This window comes from Canis lupus, chromosome X, assembly GCF_003254725.2.
Source record: "Canis lupus dingo isolate Sandy chromosome X, ASM325472v2, whole genome shotgun sequence".
In the NCBI taxonomy this organism is placed as follows: Eukaryota; Metazoa; Chordata; class Mammalia; order Carnivora; family Canidae; genus Canis; species Canis lupus.
This window is the reverse complement of record NC_064281.1, coordinates 83,894,227-83,916,736: the sequence shown is the minus strand read 5'-3', so window position 1 is coordinate 83,916,736 and position 22,510 is coordinate 83,894,227. Positions and strand designations below refer to the sequence as shown.

The 22,510-nt window shown below is 41.4% G+C and overlaps 1 protein-coding gene across 1 annotated transcript in view; it reads left to right on the top strand.

The window, feature by feature from the left end:
• The window catches only part of AMMECR1 (AMMECR nuclear protein 1), a 232,883-nt gene that overhangs the window by 49,542 nt on the left and 160,831 nt on the right, over positions 1–22,510 (top strand). The window contains exon 3 of the mRNA XM_035711827.2: positions 7,694–7,746. The gene's annotated coding sequence lies outside the window, so the exon portion shown is untranslated. The remainder of the gene's footprint in view (positions 1–7,693; positions 7,747–22,510) is intronic.

Below are 22,510 nucleotides of genomic sequence, written 5' to 3'. Positions count from 1 at the left end.
GGTCATGATCTCAGGGTCATGGGATTGAGGCCTGTGTCAGGCTGCATGCTCAGCAGGGAGTCTGCTTGAGATTCTTTCTCTCTCTCTCTGCCCCTCTTCCTGCTCTCTCTCTCTCTTTCTCTCAAATAATAAACAAATAAATCTGAAAAAAGAAAACCATGGTTACTATTTTAAACAAGAGGAAAAAGAAATCATCAATATTACACCACTTATCAGGAAATTAGGCTAAGCCGTGCTTATTATTCCATATTCACCATGGACTGATGTAATGCCCCGATCATGATGCTTGGGGAAACAATGACTTGCCCATGAATTCAGGAGTCCAGAACCCATGTGGCAGTCACATGTACTCTTAATACACTATTCAATTGTAGCTCTGAATTGAGTCAGTGGACATTCACAGCCTCAGTGTGAATGTGTGGAAAACCATACAAGGGGATTTCATTATAGAAAAGCAAACCCAGAAAAACTCAGTAGAAACACTGAAAAGCAATACAGAAGAGCAGAGCTTTTGGCACACAGTTTAAAACTACAGATCAATAGAATGCAACTTAAAATCGTGGAAGGAAATAGGTAAAGCGAAAGAGCTTCACAGTGATTCTCCCCAATTTCCACTCCAGAGTGAACCAGCCTCCTTTTGAAATTGCGATTACTCTGAATTACCACGTTTCAGTTGACAAAAAGTAGATAGGAAAGAGTAGCAACCAGCTGCTTTTTCACCACTGAGGCTGGCTCAAGAGTAAATAAGTTTTAATGGCCATGGAAAATAAAGGCATATTGCAGAAAGGGAAAATTCTTTCTTGAAAGACCTCATGGTCAAAATCTAGATGAAAAACCAATTTCACCTTCTTGACTTCACTGATAAGGTTCACTGGATGAGGCAGCAGATGGGTTGGAGTAAGCAGACAATTTAGTCAATACATCTCAACCCCTCCTGAAAGCTAGCCAGGATCCAAGAACTCACCAGAACCTTCTCTATTGGGCTGTATGACAGCATGTGCAATTTCTACTTAGCCTTGTGCTTTGGGGCTCTACAGCAGTGAGGAGTCCCCTGAGATCCTTTGAGCATATTCAATTCACTTAGCTTCAAGATATCCAGGAGGTCTGATTTCAAGATAAAAGATTGAAAAGCTGCTTCTGAATTGTAACTTCTCAAACACTGTAGTCAAAAGCAGTGCTGATATTCTTGTCGTTCTTCGATGCGAATAGGTGATCAGATTTATTAGCATATATGTATATATATTTTCCCCTGCAATTAAATATGATTTGTGCCTTGAAGTTTAAAAAAGAGAGCTTGTAAACATTTTACTTTTTTAAGCTGCAGTTACCCTTATATTTTTAAAGAGATCTTTCACACGGAACTAGTAGGGACCCCATGTTGCATAGATTTGTGTACCTTGTAGAAATGTAGCAAATACTAATTTAATCAGAGATCCCATCTGCTTCTTTTAAAACCATTGTTTAATGTGGGCATACATTTTTTTAAAGATTTTATTTATTTATTCATGAGAGACACACACAGAGAGAAAGGCAGAGACACAGGGAGCCCGAAGTGGGACTCCATCCCAGGTCTCCAGGATCACACCCTGAGCTGAAGGTGGCACTAAACCACTGAGTCACCCAGGCTGGTGGGCATGCATTTTAACTATATATCAATGTGTATATGCTGTGGTACCCTAATCACATTCAATTTGCAATGTTTTCTATTGGGGAAACATTGTATTTTGTTCAAATGGAAAAAAACCCAACACTAATCATTAAATGGGGGACAGACAGACTTCCAGTGCTTTGGGTAAACAAACAAGCTGACTCAGTGTCCTTGGTGAAACAAAACTTTTTCTGAGAGCCAGGAATCCAATAAACACAGGATGTGTCTATGCCTCTCAGTCTGTTCTTTGCAATTGGAATCATAGTCTGCAACGACTTGACTCTGGACTGTCCCTCCCTTCCTTCCTTTCTTCCTTTCTTCCTTCCTATCAAACTGTCAGCATAGAGCTTTTCACCGTTCTGGCTCTGAAGATTGAATACTCCTGAGAACATGCTAAATTCCAGGTTTAAAGTGTGTGTGTTTGTGTGTGTGTGTGTGTGTGTGTGTGTGTGTGTGTGTGTTGGCCAGGGGTTACTGACTATCCACATTTGCAAAAGAATGATAAATTTCAGTCACACCTGTCTTCATGGGAGCAAGAAGTTAATCTGTGGCAGAACAAAATGGCAGAAACAGGACAAAATCCCAGACCTTTCGACTCCCTGTCCAGGGCTATTTCCATTGTCCTAAGCAGCCTCACCCATTGATAAAATGTTTTGGCACTTGGGTGTACACCAACAAATATTTCTCAAGCCATATCCTACAGAAAACTAGTCAGGAATTAATAAAGAATCCTTAGTCAACTAAAGCTGAGAAATGCTTTGTATTCTATCTACACTTGGAGATTTGCCATGCATGTTAGCATTTTAAAGGCTCTGAGAAGACTTGCAGTAAACAGTTCTGCTTAATTTTATTTAACTCAAAATCTTCCAACCTTATCAGACGATGGATCCTATTAACTATGGATCCTATTAATAATGCCTATTAACACCTACAGTGTTCTATAACGTGTAATTTGGAAAATGCTAGTAAACTAAGTCAGTAATGTGAATTAAACTGTACTTACTATGCTTTGGACACTGCTTAAGGAAATACCACTGGTTTCTTGGACAGTTCATGCTTTCTTTCTTTCTTTTAAAAAATACTTTATTCATTTATTTGAGAGAGATTTCTTTCTTTTTAAAAAGATTTTATTCATTTATTTGAGAGAGAGAGAGAGAACCAGAGAGAGACAGCACAGGCCAGGAGAGGGGCAAAGGGAGAGGGAGAAGCCGTCCCCCATTGAGCAAGAAGCCCAATGCGAGGCCACATCCCAGGACCCCGTGATCATGACCTAAGCCAAAGGCAGACACTTAACTGACTGAGCCACTCAGATGGTCCCAGTTAATGCTTTCCCCACTGCATACATTGCATGCTTTCCCCCACAGTCTTTTTTCTTCCGGTTGCTAACTTTTGCTGAGATCTCTCAAATTAACTACTCTCAGGACAACTACCTTGTTGATCTAAAGCAATGGTTCTTAAAGTCTGATCCTCGAATCAGTGGCATCGGCATCACCTGGGAACTTGTCAGAAATGCAAATTCTTGGGCCTCACTCATTTCAGGACCACCAAATCAGAAACTCTGGGATAGAGTGCCACAATTTGCGTTTTAACAAGCCCTCCAGGGGATTCTGATGCACCCTCAGGTTTGAAAATCCCCGATCTTCTATGGAAAAGCTTTAAACCACTTTCCCTACATCTGTTATTATTTCATTTTGCCTCTTATCACTCAGAAAACAGCCAAGATAAAGAAAGGTGCCTACATCATATGACATGTACCTACATAATAGTCCCTTCCATATCCCATCCTTAGATCAAAAGACAGTTCCTTTGGCAAATAAATCACTCATTCCCTCTTTTGATATATTCAGTTTAGGATAAAAAGCTTTGCATGAAATATGTGGAGATTATCCCTTAAGCCAGCCTATCCACACCAAGCAGCTTGCCCCACCAAGTCATTGCAATGCTGAAACATCTTAAAGGCACCAGACATAGTTGTCTCTGAACAATAAGCCATTTATACACACACAAGTTTCAAAGGAAAGCTATACTATGAGTTTTTCACAGTCCTACTGATCAACAAGCCAACGAATATCTACTGAGTGCCTCTCCAGTGCAAGACACTGTGCCCACGCTCTAGGCTTTCAGAGAACACGATGTGGACCGCCTGTCCCCTGGGATGTTACACGCAGTTTCAGAGAGACAGCTATCCTATCAAAAACCATTCAACTGCAGTGAGTAGTGACCAGAAAGTGCCAGAAGAATGCTATTAAGCAATATCTGGACTGGAAAGATACATTATTGAAAGAACATTGAGTTGAGAAGCAGAAAACGTGGGTTGGAGTTCTCCGTGTCCCACTTAATAGCTCTGTGACCTTGGGCAAGTCATAACCTGTATGGGTTTTAATTAATACTCTGTAAATTAAGGGTAATAATACTACACATGCCCCAAAGCAGGGAATGGAAATGGATGTGCTCTTTTAAAAAAGCTTTTTATTTATTTGAGAGAAGGAGAGAGAGAGAGAGAGAGTGCATGGGCAGGGGAAGAGGCAAAGGGAGAGGGAGAAGCAGGCTCCCTGCCAAGCAGAGAGCCCAATGCAGGGCTCAATCTCAGGACCCCGAGACCATGATCTGAGCTGAAGGCAGATGCTTAACTGACTGAGCCACCCAGGTGCTGCCAAATGTGCTCTTGAGGTAGCTTTCAGTATAAGACCCACGATTCTGGGATCCCTGAGTGGCGCAGCGGTTTGGCGCCTGCCTTTGGCCCAGGGCGTGATCCTGGAGACCCGGGATCAAATCCCACGTAGGGCTCCCGGTGCATGGAGCCTGCTTCTCCCTCTGCCTGTGTCTCTGCCCTCTCTCTCTCTCTCTCTCTCTCTCTCTGACTGTCATAAATTAAAAAAAAAAAAAAAAGACCCACGATTCTAAGAGGTCTGAAATGGAAAAGTCTGTAGGTGCAAGCAGGGGTGAATTAGCCATGGTGCTAGAGAATTCATGCTCTAGCCCAGGGTTGCCAGGTCTTCTGATTTTTCTAGAGAAACAGAAATACTTATTTTGTGTGACACTTGCCCACTAAAATTTTTTTGGCAGCTAATTCTAAAGTTTTATAATTGGGTCAAACAAAACATGTCTGTGAGCCAAATGTTTTGGTCATATTGCTAACTGGTAACCTCAGCACTAGACAGGATCCACAGAAGTCTTCACAAGGAAGATGGAACTGTGGGGATTTTTGCTGAGGTTGAAGTGAAATGGTGTGATCAGTGTAATTGTGACAATGCCTCACTTCAAACCAAGTCAATATTTTTTTGCTCTCCACATTTTCATTTGGTATTATATAAAGGCATGGCTGCAGTCAATTACAGACTACTTAAATAGCTCCTCCTTAAAGCTCTCCCTGACCAGGCCAGCCCCAAGTGCTCTCTCTCCCTTCTTGGAGTTCCCATTGCAATTATTTTCCATGCAATTCATTTAGCAATTAATCACACGGTGCTTTGTGGCACCTTTTCTTTTGTGGTCTTGAACTGCTATTTAAACATGTTATAATTATTTAAGTGTCCATATGTTTGTCTTTACTTCCCTCTAAGTTAGTAAGCTCTTTGAGAATGGAGGCCAGATCTTATTCTTTTACACTGCCTGACAGAGAATAGAATAGTCTGTTTTGGATTTAATTTTAAAGGAGAATAGTAGAAAAGAGTAGTATACCTAAGGGAATCTCTCAGCTGATTTTTAGATCGTACTCTCTCCAATATAGTCTGTGCTCTTGATTATATGCGAACTTGTACATTTCTATTTAGTAAACATAGCTTCAAAACAGTGAAAAGATAACACAGGGGATGAGAGGAAATATTTACAAACGCTTATCAGACAGGGCACTTGTATCCAGAATACATAAAGAACTGTTACAACCCTGTAATAGAAAGACAATGCAATTTTAAAATGAGCAAAGGATTTGAATAGACATTTCTCTAACGACATAAGAATGGCTAATGAGGACATGAAAAGATGCTCCACATCAACAACCATCAGGGAATGGCAAATTAAAATCACAATGAGATACCGTTTCACACCCTCTAGGATGGCTTTAATAAAATAGATAACAAGTGTTGATGAAGATGTGGAGACATTGGAACTCTCATTGCCACCACTGGCAGGAATGTAAAATAGTCCAGCCGCTGTGGAATCTAGTTTGGTAGTTCCTCATACTGTTAAACACAGTGTCACCATCTGATCTGGCAGTTCCAATCCTAGGTATGCACCCAAAAGAATTGAAACCATATTTTTCTTTCTTTTTTTTTGAAACCATATTTTTCATACACAAGCCTGTAAATGAAAGTTCATAGCAGCATTACTCATAATAGCCAAACCAACCCAAATGCCAATCATCTGAGGAATGGGTAAACAAAATGTGATGTACCAATACAATGGAACAGTATTCGTCCATAAAAAGGAATGAAATACGGAGACATTCTACAACAGGGATGGACCTTGAAAACATTACACTAAGTGAGAAAAGTGAATCACAAAAGACCCGGTGCTGTATAGGTCCATTTATATGAAATGTATATGAAGAGGCAAACCTATAGCAAATAGATTGGTGGTTACTTGGGGCTGAGGAAGGGAGGCAGGGATGGGAATGGCCACATGCTAATGGCTCCAGGGTTCCTTCTGGGGGTGATGCCAACGTTACAGAATTAGATTGTGGGGATAGCTGCACAACTCTGTGACTATATTAAAAACCACTGAACTGTATACACGGGCGAATTCTGTGGTTTGACCGTCTACGACTGATGTCTCCATAAAGTTGTTAAAACAATAATAGCCAGTATTTAAATAGCATCTATTGTGTTACAGTCTTCTAAACCTCCTAGATGTAGTAACTCATTTAATCCTCACAAAACCCCCAGAAGGAAGGTACTTTTACTGCCCCTATTTGACAGATGCAGAAATGAAGTCACACAAGCATGAAGGGATTAGCCAAAGGTCTCACAGTGGGGAGTGGTGGAGGTAGAATTCTAATCCAGGCCGTTTGCATCTAGAGTGTTCCATTCTTCCATGCTTGCCATCTCTCCATTATTCTGCTGGAGCGAGGAAGAGACAATCTTCACAGACTCAGACTAGGCTGAGAGTAAGGGTAGGGCAAGTTAACTAGCAAATAAGAAGGAAAAGGCTACAGAACAAACAAGGGGAATGGATTTATAAACATTTTGGCACCACAAGCAATTTGGTTACTCCTTCTGCCCATCCCAGGAAGAGTATGCACTTTGTACCTAATATGTGGGTGACTGTGTCTGATGAGCTATACGGGAGGCAGAGGGTGTCAGAGTAATCTGTACAGAATGGACTTTACAGTGATTCAGCAGGTCATGTCTGTTGCTTTCTAGAGGAGGGCACCCCAGTTCAGAGTGATCTATGAAATGGAGTGGAGATGACTCACATTTTCCTCTTGATTCCTAGGAGTAAATGGAATTATAATGCCTGCCAGACTCCCCTAGAGCCCCAAGTTTCAGAAGATAGCTAGGTTCATTTATTCTAGCACCGGTATTTATTAAGCTAAATGGGGGGGGGGGACACAAAGTTGATGATGATGACCATTTTTGCAAACGTCCGCCATGTGCTAGGCTTTTCAGGTTCTGACTTATTTAATCCTTAAAACATCACCTTTGGGTAAGTATTATTATCACCCTATTTTACAGATGAAGAAGCTGAGATTCAAACCCAACTTTCTCTGACCCTGGTGCTCTTTCCACTATAATATACTCCCTCCCACCAATATTTAATGAGCCCATACTTACACAAGTCACTACAGGGTAATACAAAGGTCCTCTCCTCAAAACACTTATAAACCAGCTGAGTAGATAAGATATAAAAAATATTAAAGCAAAAGTTAAATAGTGCTATACCAATAATATACTCATATAATATGATAATGTAGGTATGTTATGTATGTATAAATATGCTCTCTATATAGAAACAACACAACATTAGGAGAGATGGGGATGCCCACTATTTATTCGACAGGCTCTGTTCTAAAGGTTTTGCAACTATGATCTCATTTATTCCACTTTATAGGTGAGGAAGCAGGCAAAAGGAGATGAAGTCATTGGCTCAGCACCAGATAGCTGGTAAGTAACAGTCAGGACTCGAATGTAAGCAAGATGCCTCCAGAGCCTCATCTTCTAGTCATTACATTGGATTTCCCTAAGTGCAGTACCATAACGAAGGTTTGGGGGGAAAATGCTAGGGGACCCCAAGGAAGAGGGCTATTAATCTATCTGGGGCAGTCAGTAAAGGTTTCCCACAGCATGCAAAAGTTGTGTTGGGTCTTAAAAGAGGGTAAGAATTTACTGGTGCAATAAGAGGAGAAAGGGTGTTTTGAGCAGAGGGAACAACATGCTCATGAACTTCTGCAAAGACCTAGTTTATCTGAGGAACATTGAAAAGTTCAGTATGACTGGAGGCTAGAGTATGTTGGGATGACGAAGAGGTGGGAAGAAGCAATGCTAGTGGAGGATGAGACTGGAGAAGTAGGCTGGGCAGTCAGAGTGAAGGTATGCACAGCAGAAGAATGAATAAAAGTGAGCTGGACCAGGATGTCGACCGTGAGATTCTCCCTCTTTTTTTATTCACTCTTGATTTTTCCAAGCCTGGGCAATGAGTCTTGCTAATGGAAAGGAGATGATCCATGGTGGTAAAGAAGATTATCATGGAGAAGTCTCCTGGAAGAAAGAGTCTCATATACACACTTGAGAAAGAGACATTTACCCTCCTCTAATCTACCATTAGGTTAAGTGCAAGCATAGGTTAATCAATACCCACTCAACTACCATATATACACACGCTGGAAAGAGGGATGGTTCTGAGATCAGGAGGAAGAAGCTACTAGTTAGCTTGTTTCAAGAGTTTCTCACCTGAGGTCTAACTCCTTAGTTGTCCCTTCATCGACAGGCCTGGGGGAAGAATATCCTTTGGTTCCTTTGCTACTTCCCTGTGCAAAACTAAGAGAGTTCTACTGCGTCCTATGGGCAATGGACTGCCAATGAGGGTTTATAAGCAGGGAAGTATTAGGAGGCTCAGTCTTGAGGTTGATTGGAGCCTGAGCTACAGGGAGGAAGGGACTAACTAGAAGCAGGAAGCCTAGTCCAGGTGAGAGAGGATATGGAGTTTAACACCATTGACCCATTGGTGGCGGTCAGGAGAAGTGCCTCAACTCAGGATAGGCTTCCAAGGTAGACTAGCAGCCACTTGGTGACCAACTGACTACAGAGAATAAGGGAAAAGGAGAGAGGACTCTGGGACACAGCCAACTATTCTGACAAGTGAATTTGACAAACTCATCACTTTGGGAGGAGATTTGTTCACACTTGGCTACTTCCTGCATAGTCTTCTAAAGCTAGTGAGCTTGCCTTGGTTGTCTGACTGTGTTGACAGCAAAGCCAGCCATGGGTTACACCCTTCCTTCTTATCTCCTTTCTCTTTTCTCTCATTTAGTCTAGAACTCCATGGTTCTCCTCGGCCTCCTTTGTAGGTTCTCTTCTGCTCTTGTAACAAAAGGAATCGGAAGGGGCAGCCCGGGTGGCTCAGCAGTTTAGCGCCGCCTTCAGCCTGGGGCGTGATCCTGGGATCCCAGGATCAAGTCCCACATCAGGCTCCCTGCATGGAGCCTGCTTCCCTCTCTGGCTGTGTCTCTGCCTCCTCTCTCTCTCTCTCTCTCTCTCTCTCCCCCTCTCATGCATAAGTAAATAAAATCTTTAAAAATTAAAAAAAAAGGAATCAGAAAGTCTGGAAACGTCATTTCCACACCGCTCCTCCATGTCTCCCAGGTCCTCACTAATGGTAGCACTCTGGGTGCTGCTTCCCTTCCTCTGTGATTGGGACCTTGCTGACTCATATTCTGTTCAATAGAGTTCATTATAACCCACCATGCTCTTTCTTCCTAGACTTGTACATAATTATCTTGTGTTTGTGTGTGCTTTGTTTCCTCTCTGTGTTTTTCCACATGGCCTTCTGAATTTTTGCTACAGCATTTAAATACAAAGAGAAATTTCTTACTGAAGCATTGGCTTGGAGTGAATAAATTCTTTGCTAAGAGTTTATTTGCTAACATTCTTAGCAAAGAATTTTTTTAAAAGACTATCAACACCATAGAGGAGCCATGGATTCAGACCCAAATCATATTTATCTTCCTCCAGCACATCTGTCCAGGCCACTATCCTACTCCAGATGGTTGGAAAAAAGGTTGATGGAAAGAAGTTCATGTTTCTAAACCTTGTAGGCTCTGGCTGCAACATAATTTTGCAACCTTAACTCCTACTACTCTATATGTAGCTCTTCTTTTCCCATGCTTGTCCTTGCAGTCATGTTATTCATGCTAGCTTTCTTTCTCTTTCCCATTCCCATCTGTTGAAATGCCAGCTGCTCCTTTGTGTCTGGAAGGCCTGATTATGGTTAGGAATCAGAACTGGCTTTCAAAGCCAGATTTACTGCTTACTGACCGAGTGATCTTGGGCAAGTCATTTCCCCTCACTGAGACTCTTTCCTCATATGCAAATGCAGATCATAGTAATCTATTCTTAGAGGTGTAGTGAAGAATAAATTATATGACACAAATAGGTACACCTACTGAAGGGTCCATCACATAGTAAATGCTCAATAAATTATTGAATGCCTAAATTTCAGGGGATGTGGCAGACCCCCCCCAAAGGCCATCCATGTATTTCAAAACAAGGAATCCCTGGAGTTTTATTCATCAATATTGGAAAGTCTACCTGAATGAAAAATAATATATTTGCTCCCCCATTTCCCACTGTCTTCCTCATCGCTCAAAAGTATGCTCGCATGTGACACACGTGAACATGTGCACGAGTATATGTGAAAGAATATGTGCTGGGGGGAAGGATAGGTATTTACCTCAGCAACTACATTTCAGAGTGAACTGAGGAAACAAGACTTGTTTTCAAAATAGGTAAAAACCACTCTAAGGCCAAGAGTGGACATAGAGGAAAAAAGTAGGGTTTAGCCGAAAACCATGATGGGCTGCATGGTTCTCCAGCTCTGAAGTTCCAGCTCATCACTGAAGGAAAATGAAGTCTCTTGAAATGAAGGAGACAGCCTGACAGAAGACTTCTGTGTCTTACAATTTAAAATAACACTAAAAGAACTGCTGAAAAAAGATCCTTCTCTTTTTTTGTGTCTCATAGAGAATTAATATCAGATGGAAATTAGAATCTTCCCAAACCATTTACTAAGAAAGTAGGCCACAAAAAGGCTCTTCCTGTGAACTATCATAGAAATGGAAAGCAATCAAGAATAGAACACCAGGGAGCAATTCAAAGGTGCAGTGAAAAGGGGATGGAGGTGGGATGATACTGAATATCATGAAAGAGCAAGCCTGTTGTTAAAAAGGAAACCCAGGGAGGGGCCTCAATATATCATCTGAGGTGTGAGCACAGTAGTGGGAACAGAGCATGAGAGTGAGCGAGGAACATGTAGAAGGAGCTGTGCTTGGTGTTAAAAGCGCACATCCCCGGGGGCGCCTGGGTGGCTCAGTGGGTAAGTGTCTCTTGATTTCAGCTCAGGTCACTACCTGAGGGTCACGATATCAAGCCCCATGTTGGGCTCAGCTCTAGGCATGGAACCTACTTGAGATTCTCTCCCTCCCTCTCCCTCTGCTCCTCCCTAATCCCATCCCCCTCTAAAATAAAAGTCCATATCCCACTAGATTGGCAGAGCCAGCAGTGGGGCACAGCAGTTGTCATTTCAGTGTCTCTAAGGACCACTCAAATGTGTCTTCCCAGAGAATAATTCCCAGAAGGGATTTGGGTGCCCCCCAGGGCACAATCAATTGGTAGCTGATTGGCAGTTGTGGCCATAATCATACCCTCCGTAGGGCTCTTCATAAATTGTTATTATTCATGGAAGTAGAGTTTCCTGGGGGGCACTATAATCACTCTAATCAGCACGACTCTTCAATTCATCAAATTCAACATAGTATTGAGCCACCCAGTATGTATTTGTGCTCTGCTAGCACACCCAGGATCATTCGTTTATTGAGCACCTACTATATGTCAGGCATTGCTGTGAACCCTGGGAATAATGCAGTGACCAAAACAGACAAAAGAAAAAAAAAACCTGCTCTCCTGGAGTTGATTTAATGAGGTCAAAGAAGAATAAAGCAAACTTATGCTACTGGGCCTCTCTGATACACCAGGCACTTTACATCCATTTAGTCTGGATGAATCTATGGAAAGATTTATAGTACCATTTTACAAAAGAGGAGACGAAAGCTCAAACAGATTCAAAACCAGGCCAAGCTTACACAGCCAAATAGTAGTGGTAGAACTGACATTTGAAGCCACCCATGTCTGTCTCATTCCAAAATCCACAAATTTCACCTTTTCAACTTTTTGACCTTCCACAGACCCTTAGGGTCAATTTCATCATGCTCAAGATTTAACTTTTAGAGACCACTGACAAACAGCCAATCATAAATGCCCAGATTATTTAAAGTTCAATGGGTTGGCCAGACCGTGGGGATATGGAGATGACAAGGCATAACCTCTGTCCTTTAACTCCTTTACTGAGTAGGTGGAGAGGCAATCTAGCAGAGTGGTCAAGAGCCCAGGTGTTGGGGAAAGACTACCTGGCTTCAAACCCTAGATCTGCCTCTGCATCATCTTGGGCAAGTTACTTAATTTCTGTGCCTTAGTTTTCCCACCTATAAAATGAGAATAATAAGTACCCACATCACGTAGGAGGTGGTACTGCAGGTATTGAAGAAGATAATAATAGCCAACACTTACATACTACTGATGATGTGCCAGGCACTATTCTAAGCAATTTATATATGTTAGCACTTTGATGTTGACCAGCAGTTCTCGAAGTGTGGCTCAGGGAACCCCTGGAGATCTGTGAGGTCAACAGTATTTTCATAAAAATACCAAGGCCGGTTTTTGCTTTTTTCACTTTCGTATTCTTACAAATGTATAGTGGAGTTGTCCAGAGGCTGCATGATGTGTGATCTAGCAATAGGTTGAATGCAGAAGCAGATGGGAGAATCCAATTATCTTCTCTTCATCCAAATATTAGAAAGATTTGCAAAAATAGGAAACAATGCTATTATCCTCACTATATTTTTGAGGAGTTTTGGAAAAAATAATTCTTTCTCATAAAAATGTTATTTGTATTAACATATGCAATAGGTTTAATATTGTCATTTAAATTTTTTATTTTTAAAAAGATTTTATTTATTTATTTGAGAGACAGAGAGGGAGGAAGAGGGAGCACAAGCAGGGAGAGGGGCAGAGGGAGAAGCAGACTCCCCACTGAGCAGGGAGCCCAACACGGGGCTGGATTCTAGGCCCCTGAGATCATGACTTGAGCCGAAGGCAGACACTCAACCAACTGAGCCACCCAAGGGCCCCATGTGTGGCACTATTATCATTTTAATAAGATGATAAATAAATATATTTTTTAAATTTCTCAGTTTTGGGGCACCCGGGTGGCTCCGCGATTGAGCATCTGCCTTCAGCTCAGGTCATGATCCTGAGGTCCTGGGATCGAGTCTCACATGGGCTCCCCACAGGGAGCCTGCTTCTTCCTCTGCCTATGTCTCTGCCTCTCTCTCTGTGTGTCTCATGAATAAATAAATAAAATCTTAAAAAAATAAAACAAAAAAATAAAATTTCTTAGTTTTAATATATAACAAACTTAACATTGACAAATATAAGCCAAGTAAACAAATACTCTTTGAGGTCCTCAATAATTTTTAACCATGTAAAAATCCTGAAGCCAAAAAAATGCAAACCTGTGGTACACATGACACCCGAAAAGCATTCAGCACATGCCTGACACATAGTAAGCACTCAATAAATGTAAGTTGTTAATCTTATTATACCTATAGCCATGATAAGCTCCCTATGATGAGTGCCTTAAAAGAAATGCTAAATGCTGTGGAATTTCATGGATAGGTAAGCTCGAAGCCAGCTGACATCCTAGAAAGGCTTCTTGAAGTAGGTGGGGGAAGCCTGGGTGGCTCACCAGTTGAGCGTCTGCTCAGGATATGATCCCAGGGTCCTGGGATTGAGTCCCGTATCTGGCTCCCTACACGGAGTCTGCTTCTCCCTCTGCCTATGTCTCTGACTCTGTGTGTGTGTGTGTGTGTGTGTGTGTGTGTGTGTGTGTCTCATGAATAAATAAATTAACTCTTTAAAAAAAATTTGAAGTGTGGCACTAGAGAATGAAGAGAGAACAGAATGGAGAACAGAGAACTCTGCGGGGGTGGGGGAGAGGAGGTGATCCCAGGTGGAAGAAACCCTGAAGCAGGAGAACAGAGGGGGTGCTCTGGAAGCAAGGAGTGGTCCAGTTCAACTGAAGCCAGAGGAAATGGGGCAGAAGAAGAGTCATGGGAGAAAAGGCTGAAAAAGATCAGTGCAGCCAGGAATTGAGGAGATCCTTGAATGTCAGGATGAGGAGTTTGTACATTACTCACTAGTTAATGGGGAGCCACTAAGGGTCTTTAGACAAAATCTGAGGTTTACAGAGATGGCTGGCAGCTATGTTGAGGATCATTTAAAGAAGAAGAAGCTGGATTCAGAGCAACTAGTTAGGAGGCTTTTGCCACAGTCTAGGGAAGAGAGGATGAAAAACCAAGCTAGAGTAGTGGCCCAAGGAATGCAGGAGAGAGGAAAGATGAAAGAATACAAACATCTATTAAATAGGTAATTATTCATTGAGCTTCCGTGACCTCCTCTGTCTTCCTCTCCAACATTAAGGACCTCCCCGGCCCCAAAGATAGGTCATATTGGAAATATTTCATATTTATGGCACCAAAGCTGTGGTAAACAGTAGCAAAGGAAATTGGGCAGAGCCGGCATGTCAGATTTCAAAATGAATGTCCACGGAAAATCAGGGAGCTTGAAGAAAAGGATGAAAGTGGAGAGATACTGGAGGTGAGGGTAGATATTAAAATCCTCACTCTCTGTACAAATTAAAATGGGTGCAGATATATGACTTAGGTAATCTAGGGGAAAGAGAAGTTATGAGTTGAGCCCAAGGCCAAATGAAAAGTATTTTTTTTTTTCAAACAAAAGCAAAAGAAATAGTCCACCCGTCCTGAGTAAGAAACTGCTGTGAAGCACATGGACATAGGGGGATGGAGGGTGGGGATTAGTGTATAATAGTTTCAGCATTTTGCCCAGTTAATTAATGGTTTGGTTGGGGTGTTATTAAAAAGAAGAAAGAAAAGAAAAGAAAAGAAAAGAAAAGAAAAGAAAAGAAAAGAAAAGAAAGAAGAAAAGAAAAGAAAGAAAAGAAAAGAAGCCAAGCTATTCAGTGATTTAGTTCAATGTTCCCGCAGTCCCCACAGCATTCTCTCTGCACTGTGTAAGAAACAATGAAGTTCCTGGAAAACCATGGGCATCTGTGCTCTGCTATGCTGGCTATTTCACAGAATCATGAAGACGTGGGACAGAGGTCTTGCAGACAGAGCTGGTGGCTCTTGAGAGTCCAACCGGCTAATGTGTATACTTCTACTGGGCAGGAATAAATTTGATTCTTAGTTCTGATAGTTAGCATTGGTAAAACATTCCCCTGGCAGGATTTCCACATTGGGCCTAAACAGTCCTCGTCTGTGAAGGAGTGTGTTCAGGGCTAGGGGAAAATCCCACAAGTCCCATTCTTCTTCTCTTTCTTCTTTTTAAGAATTTATTTGTTTATTCATGAGAGACACAGAGAGAGAGAGGCAGAGACATAGGCAGATGGAGAAGCAGGCTCCCTACGGGGAGCCCAACGCAGGACTCGATCCCAGGACCCCAGGATCATGACCAGAACCAAAGGCAGATGCTGGACCACTGAGCCACCCAGGCATCCTGAGTTCCATTCTTCTTGAAGATTCATGGTTATTACCATCGCCTAGTGGCTCTACTCAAACTTCGCCCCCAGCCCACCACCTGGATCGTGCTGACTGGGGAGACCACAGTGGAAGTGAGTTTCTGTGTCTCTGGCTGGGTCTGGCAGACTTGTCTACTGAGCTATTAAGTGATCAACAAGAAGCAAATGACCAGATCCATCCCTCCCACATCAGTAACAGAGAAAGCAATGGCTTGCATTGATTGAGGACTTACTGAGTGCCGTGGACACTTGGCTTGATTCATCTCACTAAAACCTCCCCACAACCCTGCAAGGCAGGTACTATGGTCATATCGTAGGTGAGACAACAGTCTCAGAGAGGGATTTTTTAAATGATTTTTCTTTTGAAGTAAGCTCTGCACCTAACGTGGGGCTTAAACTCACAGCCCCAAAATCCAGAGTCGCATGCTTTTCTGACAGAACCAGCCGGGTGACCCAGTCTCAGAGTTTTAAGTGACTCATTCAAAGGCACACACTAGCCAGGAAGTGGCAGAGTTAGAATTTGAACCCTCACCTCCTGACTCTATCATGTCTCACCACCACGAAAAGAGTTTCTTTCTTGTTTTCTCCTGACTGTGCTGCTTCACAGGGTAGAGCATGTTTTGATGATCATAGCACCATGGATCCCTCTGAGTCACCTTGTAGAATTCCTACTCATCTGATGGCCTCTGAGGTGTTATGTTAGTCACCCTGGGAAGCTACTCTAATCCAGTCTGGTCTCAGACTGGGAGAACCTCAGATTCAGCTCCTGTCAACTACTCTTTATAACATTCCTGTCTAGAAGTCTGCTAACTTCTGCTTGAAAATTTCCATTCCGAGCTAGCTTTGTGGACATAGGGCTATTTCATTTTGCACTGCCCCCCCCCAAATTATGCAGTGGTCCTGCTTCTAGTGGAAAAAAACCTCATTAGCTCAGGAAGTAGCCCCTTCCATTTTTGGACTACACCGTCTCTTAGCAAGGGTGTTCTTATGGTGTAAAGAAATCTGTGTATCTGGAGGTTCTTCCCACTGGCTTCAGAGACAGACTTGAGATACAATTTCTAGCTCAGCAACCTCCTCTCTGTGGTATAAGCAAGTGATTTTCACCTCTCTGAACTTCAGTTTCCTTGTTTCTGAAATGGCAATACTCTTACCTTCTTTGCAGGTTTTTTTTTTTTAAGGACAGATAGGACATAGCACATTGGAGGTAGTCAATGAATGGTAACTGAAATTAACATCGTTCATGACCCCTATCATAAGTATATTGAGTACAGAGTACAGAACATGGTATAGAACACAGATCCCAATGTGTTCTTGCCTCAATGGGGAAAAATCACTCTTAAAAAGTCTTATATTGTCACTATTCTTCTTACTTTCTATACTAAGAAAACTTGATATCATCAGCCCACTTATCATTTCACCTTGAAAGTACAGCAATTTAATATAATCTAGTTTAACAAAGAATACACTCAATAGCAGTTGTAGTATTTTACCAGGAGATTGCTTGGTGTTTTAATTTTGTATAATAGTTTTTCATCCCTAATCTCATCTTAACCTCACAATAGCTCTATGGGGCAGGCAGGGTAGACATTAGTTCATATCATCTATTCATTCATTCATCTATTCCATCACTCTCTCCTGAAGCTCTACTATATGCTAAGTCCTATACTCAGGGCTAGGGTTACCACAGTGAACAAAGCAATTATGACCCTATAGAGGTCATATTCTAGTAGATTTGCAGATGAGGAAGCTAGCTTCAATGTTTATGTAGTATCTGTACTAGGTCACATACATTGTAGGGGGTAGATGTGGGATCAGACTTAAGGTTTTCAGATGCTTACTTCAGTGTATATTCCACCCTCCCAGTCCATTTCTTATTCCCCTTCATTCATTGCCTTCCTTTCTAAACATCGCCCAGGGGTTCAAAGTCAAGTCACTCTAGTGTCCTTGAAGTGTCTGCTGATCTTGACTACTTGTCTGGATAACCTGTCAGTAACCCAGAAGCAGAACTTGGATTGGGTTACTGGATTGGCTTGGATTACTTCAGTCAGTCTTCCTGCTCATTCCTGGATTAATTCACCCTTTCTTTGGCTAGGTAATGTAGAATTCCCTCTTCAAAAGCCTAATGTGACTCTCAATTGCCCACATATGCTATCAAGTTCAAACACTCTGCCTGGCTTTACAGCTTTCTATTATCTGGTCCCACACTGCCTTTGAACCTTATCTCTTTATTCCCCCACCTTTCACACATCCATTCCAAGTTCATTTCTGAGCCTGTGGCCTATTCACATACCTCATCACACTTGTTACCTTCATCCCACGAAACTAGATGCTCGCCTTTGTCCCTTCCATCTAAAGTAAGTCCTACGTAGCCTAACTCCTACTTCCTTCATGAAGCCTTCTGTAAATGGCTGCAGCTCCCAAGGATCTCATCAATAACTAAGTAGACTTACACCTGGGTTTTAAAATTAATTGCCCAAGTGCAAACTAAAGCAGATAGCCCTTCATTTGAAAAAGTCCTGGGGATTTAAATTGGCTTCATGCTTAATATGAATCAATTGAAATGATGCAGTTACAAATATATAAGTAAATAGATAGCTGGACGCAGGGTGCTTGGGTGGTGCAGTCGGTTAAGCATCCGACTCTTGGTTTTGGCTGATGTCATGATTTCAGGGTCGTGAGATCAAGCCTCGCATTGGGTTCCATGCTTAGTGCGGAGTCTAAGATTCTCTCTCTGCCTCTCCAATAAATAAATAAATAAATAAATAAATAAATCTTTTAAAAAATAGACAGTGAAGGATGGAATCTCAGCCTGTACTAGAAGAAATATCATGCTTAGATTGAAATAATTACTGGACTCACTAATTCACTCATTCATGTAAAAAACACTCATTTCTTTTCAATGTGCAGACCCTTTGTTCCAGAAATACCTTTCAGCATTATTTATCTATGGAAAGTTTTATGATACTCCCTTGATGTCCTGAAGTCCCACCATGATGCATCCAGGAGTTATCAATTTGTCTTCCTTTATTCTGCTTAGGACTAGGTATAGGATTTTTAACCTGAGGACTCATGTCTTATCAATTCTGGAAATACTCAGCCATGTCTCTTCAAACATTACCTCTTCCTATTTTATTTCCTTCTGGAATTTCTATTAGATGTATGTGGAGTGTCTTAGTCTATCATCTGTATCTTTTAATTTCTGTTTCATACTTAGCATTTTTATAGTATTGTGTTATACTCTATGAATATCTCAGCTCTATTTGTTATGTCACTAATTCTCCCCTCTCTTATGTCTTATTTGTAGTTTATTTTTTTAAGATTTTTATTTATTTATGAGAGACAGAGAGAGAGAGAGTCAGAGACACATGCAGAGGGAGAAGCAGGCTCCATGCAGGGAGCCTGATGTGGGACTCGATCCTGGGTATCCAGGATCATGCCCTGGGCTGAAGGTGGTGCTAAACCGCTGAGCCACTGGGACTGCCCTCTTATTTGTAGTTTAACCTGCCAGTTGACTTTTTTTACATTTCAATGGGAATTTGAGCTAAGGTCTTCCAATGCTTGTCCCACATTTTCTATGTTCTTCATTTCTGGAACTTTTCTTCAATGTGTATTTGTGTATATATATTCTTGCTTTATTTATTCTGTTTCTTTTTGACCTCTTAAAGCCTTTAAACATACAATATTTTAAAACCTGTTTAGATTGCAATAGTATCAGACGAGATCGGGCGCGTTCAGGGTGGTATGGCCGTAGACTAGATTGCAATAGTATCAAGGTACCTGGATAGCTCATGGTTGAGTGTCTGCCTTTGGCTCAGGGCGTGATCCTGGGGTCCTGGGATCAAATCCCACATTGGGCTCCCCGTGGGGAGCCTGCTTCTCCCTCTGCCCATGTCTCTGCCTCTCTCTGTGTGTCTCTCATGAATAAATAAATAAAATCTTTAAAAAAAAATTGCTGTAGTATCTTTAGTTCCTTAGAACTGAATTCTCCCATTTGTTGTACATACTAACTCTTGTTGTGGGTTTCTTCACGTTGCTTGATAATTTTCCTTTTGAGCTTCTCTTCTGTAGGAGCTGTATTCTGTGAGAATTTGAGTTGTAGAGGTGACCTTATCAGCAGTTTTCCATTTTATTCTACCAGAGATCTATGGTGCTCCTAGTTCTGGACCAGCTTCTATGAGAATTTCTCACCTCAGAGTCTGTGAACTCTGGGTACTATGGATTCCAGTCTTATACCAGTGGGTGGCTCAGACTTACATTTTTAAATTTCTTATGAGTATATTTCTATCCCATTCTAGGGAAGATGGCCTATATCTTGTTTGTGGACACTCAGTATGGCATAATAGCTCAGAGCATGGCCTCTGGATCTGAATCTTCTATCTGCCACCTTCTGGCTATATGACCTTAAGCAAGTTATTTAAACATTTAATTCTTTATTTGTAAAATGGGGTTATAATAGCACCTACTTCATGGGGTTTTTGAAGATTTAGCAAACTATTATATGCAAAACATGTGGTAGAAAAGTACCTGGCACATGGTAAGCACTAAATAATATCTGTTATTCTTGTGTCCCTGGCTATTGGGCAAATCTGGTTTCAATTCACAGATGAGGCAGGTCTCTTCTGCTCCTTGTTTTGTGCAGGAAGCACAATTCTATTTCAGTTCCAAGTCCTTCAAAGAACTCAAAACCTCCATTTCTAAAGCACATTGTCTGGCCCCATTATTTTCATTAGTCATGAAACTTCAATTCCTGCTCATTGTTGTGATTTTGAGTTTTATTTTATTCCTGGAATCTGGGGGTTTTCCTTTCTTGCCTCTTGAGTTCAGCTGCATGTTTTTATGGTTACATTTTATTCAGTGGGTCTCTGTGTTTGGAGTTGTGTTGCTAATAAATAGTGAACAATAGCAGATAAGCTAACTGTTCAATAGTAGGGCATTTGTTAAATAAATTGTAGTACATCCTTCAAATGGAATACAATGCAACCAGAAAAATAATATATGTCTATATAGTTATATGATCTGGCAAAGGATACACCTATATTGCATTATTAAGTGAATAAGCAAGGAGCCAAGAAATATATGTCTATACATTTATGCATTTGTATGCATAAAAAATGTGCCGGAGGGATGTGCACCACAACCTTTTACCCTGGTTACTTCTAGCATAGATGTAAGGGATAGACCCTTACTTTTACTTCACTTTTTCCCTTCTGTTATAATTTTAAAAAATAATGTGTAGACATCTCTTTTTAAAAAGCAAATAATTTGAAAGAATCTCAAAAATTACTCCCTCTCCGATTTCACCCCCCTCAAAAGAAAGATAAATAACATTTACCAATCATCCACTTGGCCAGGAGCTGAAATAATAATGATGAATAAGCTTCATTCCTCCCACAAGAAGCTAAGATCTAATGAGAGAGATAGCCATAAATAAGCACAGAGTGCTCTAAGAAATGTTCGCAAGTAGGCAAGGGAATTCCTGACTTTGTCAGAGGGAAGGGCACTCAGAGAAGCTTCACAGAGGAGCTGGGGCCTGAACAATGTAGAGTTCATCAAGTGATAGAGTGTGGAAGGTGTGAAAGGAGTACTGACAAACTATGAGTTCCAAATTTTCAGACTTGCCAGTTGCCAACCCATGGGACAAAATTGGCCTGCAAACATCTTTTGTCTCACACCTGAGCTACCTCACCTTTTTAAAATTAGCTACCTACCCCTGAAGACATTCCGGGGGAAAAAATCTATTTTAGAGCTGGTTCAACAGAGGACAAAACAGATGGGTTTGGAAACCATGTCACATTAAGGGTTCAAGGACCTAAGCCACTATAGCCCCAGAAAAGAGATAGCTTAGGAGAACATGTCTTTCTTCAAGCCAATCAAAAGCTACTCACAGAAAAGAGAGAGTAGATTCATTCTGTGCCATCCCTTCATTCATTTGACAAATATTTGTCGTATGTCCGTTATGTGCCAGGCTCTGAAAGAACTGCTCCAAATAACCGAATTAGGACAAAGGAGTTATACATGTCAGGAAGGCAGATTTAAACTCAGGATAATGATTCCTAACCATTTTAGGTGTCAGTGCCCTTTGAACCTGATAAAAGGTATGGGCCCTCTCTGCTGAAAGATGTACCTATACACACACACGCAAAAATCCACATGCAATTTCAGGAAGCCCATAGAGCCAGTGAAGTGCAAAGATGGACTCCAGGTTAAGGATTTCTGGAGAATAGGACAGCCACACAATAGATAACTATGCAGCCATGGCAAAGAATGACCTAGGCATCAAGTGAGAAAAAGAAAAAGTACCAAATAGAGCACATAGTTTTCCATAAAAGGATTATACACACACAAGTATGTAATGTATAATGTACAGGTTACTTTTAGAAAATTACAAAAAACTGGCAAAACTGATTGCCTCCAAGAGGGAACTTGGTGGCTGAAGACAGATGGAAACTTTACCTTGTACCTTGAGGCAGATGAGGGACATGATCTGACCTATGTTTCTAAAGGATTTGTGTAATGATCCTGGTTTACAGAATAAGGGTAGCTTAGAGTAGAGTGGTAGCAGTGGGAGGTGGTGGAATATACTTTTCACTACTTGTTCCCTGAACATTTGGCATTTTGTATTATGTATATTTAATACCTATTCAAAAATATTGTGAATCTTAAAAGGGCTCTTGGCAAAGATCTTTCTAGGAATTAAACTCCTCTATGGAGCATTTTGCTTCAGACTATATGGAGCTTCCTGGCAGTCCTCATGTAAACACTAAGTTCATCCCTAGCAATGTGGTATTGAGAAGTCCTACACTTGGAGGGGGGTTGCTTTAGGTCATGGGAGTGTTCTGTCCTCACCAGAAGATGCCAGTAGTCTAAGAACTCCTAGTAGATTAAAAATCACTCTTGGTCTACTTGACAGATATTTATGGAACACCCATTATGTGCTAGGCACCACGTTAGGTATGGAGGAACATAACAGTAATAAAATAAGTTCCTGCATTCCCAAAG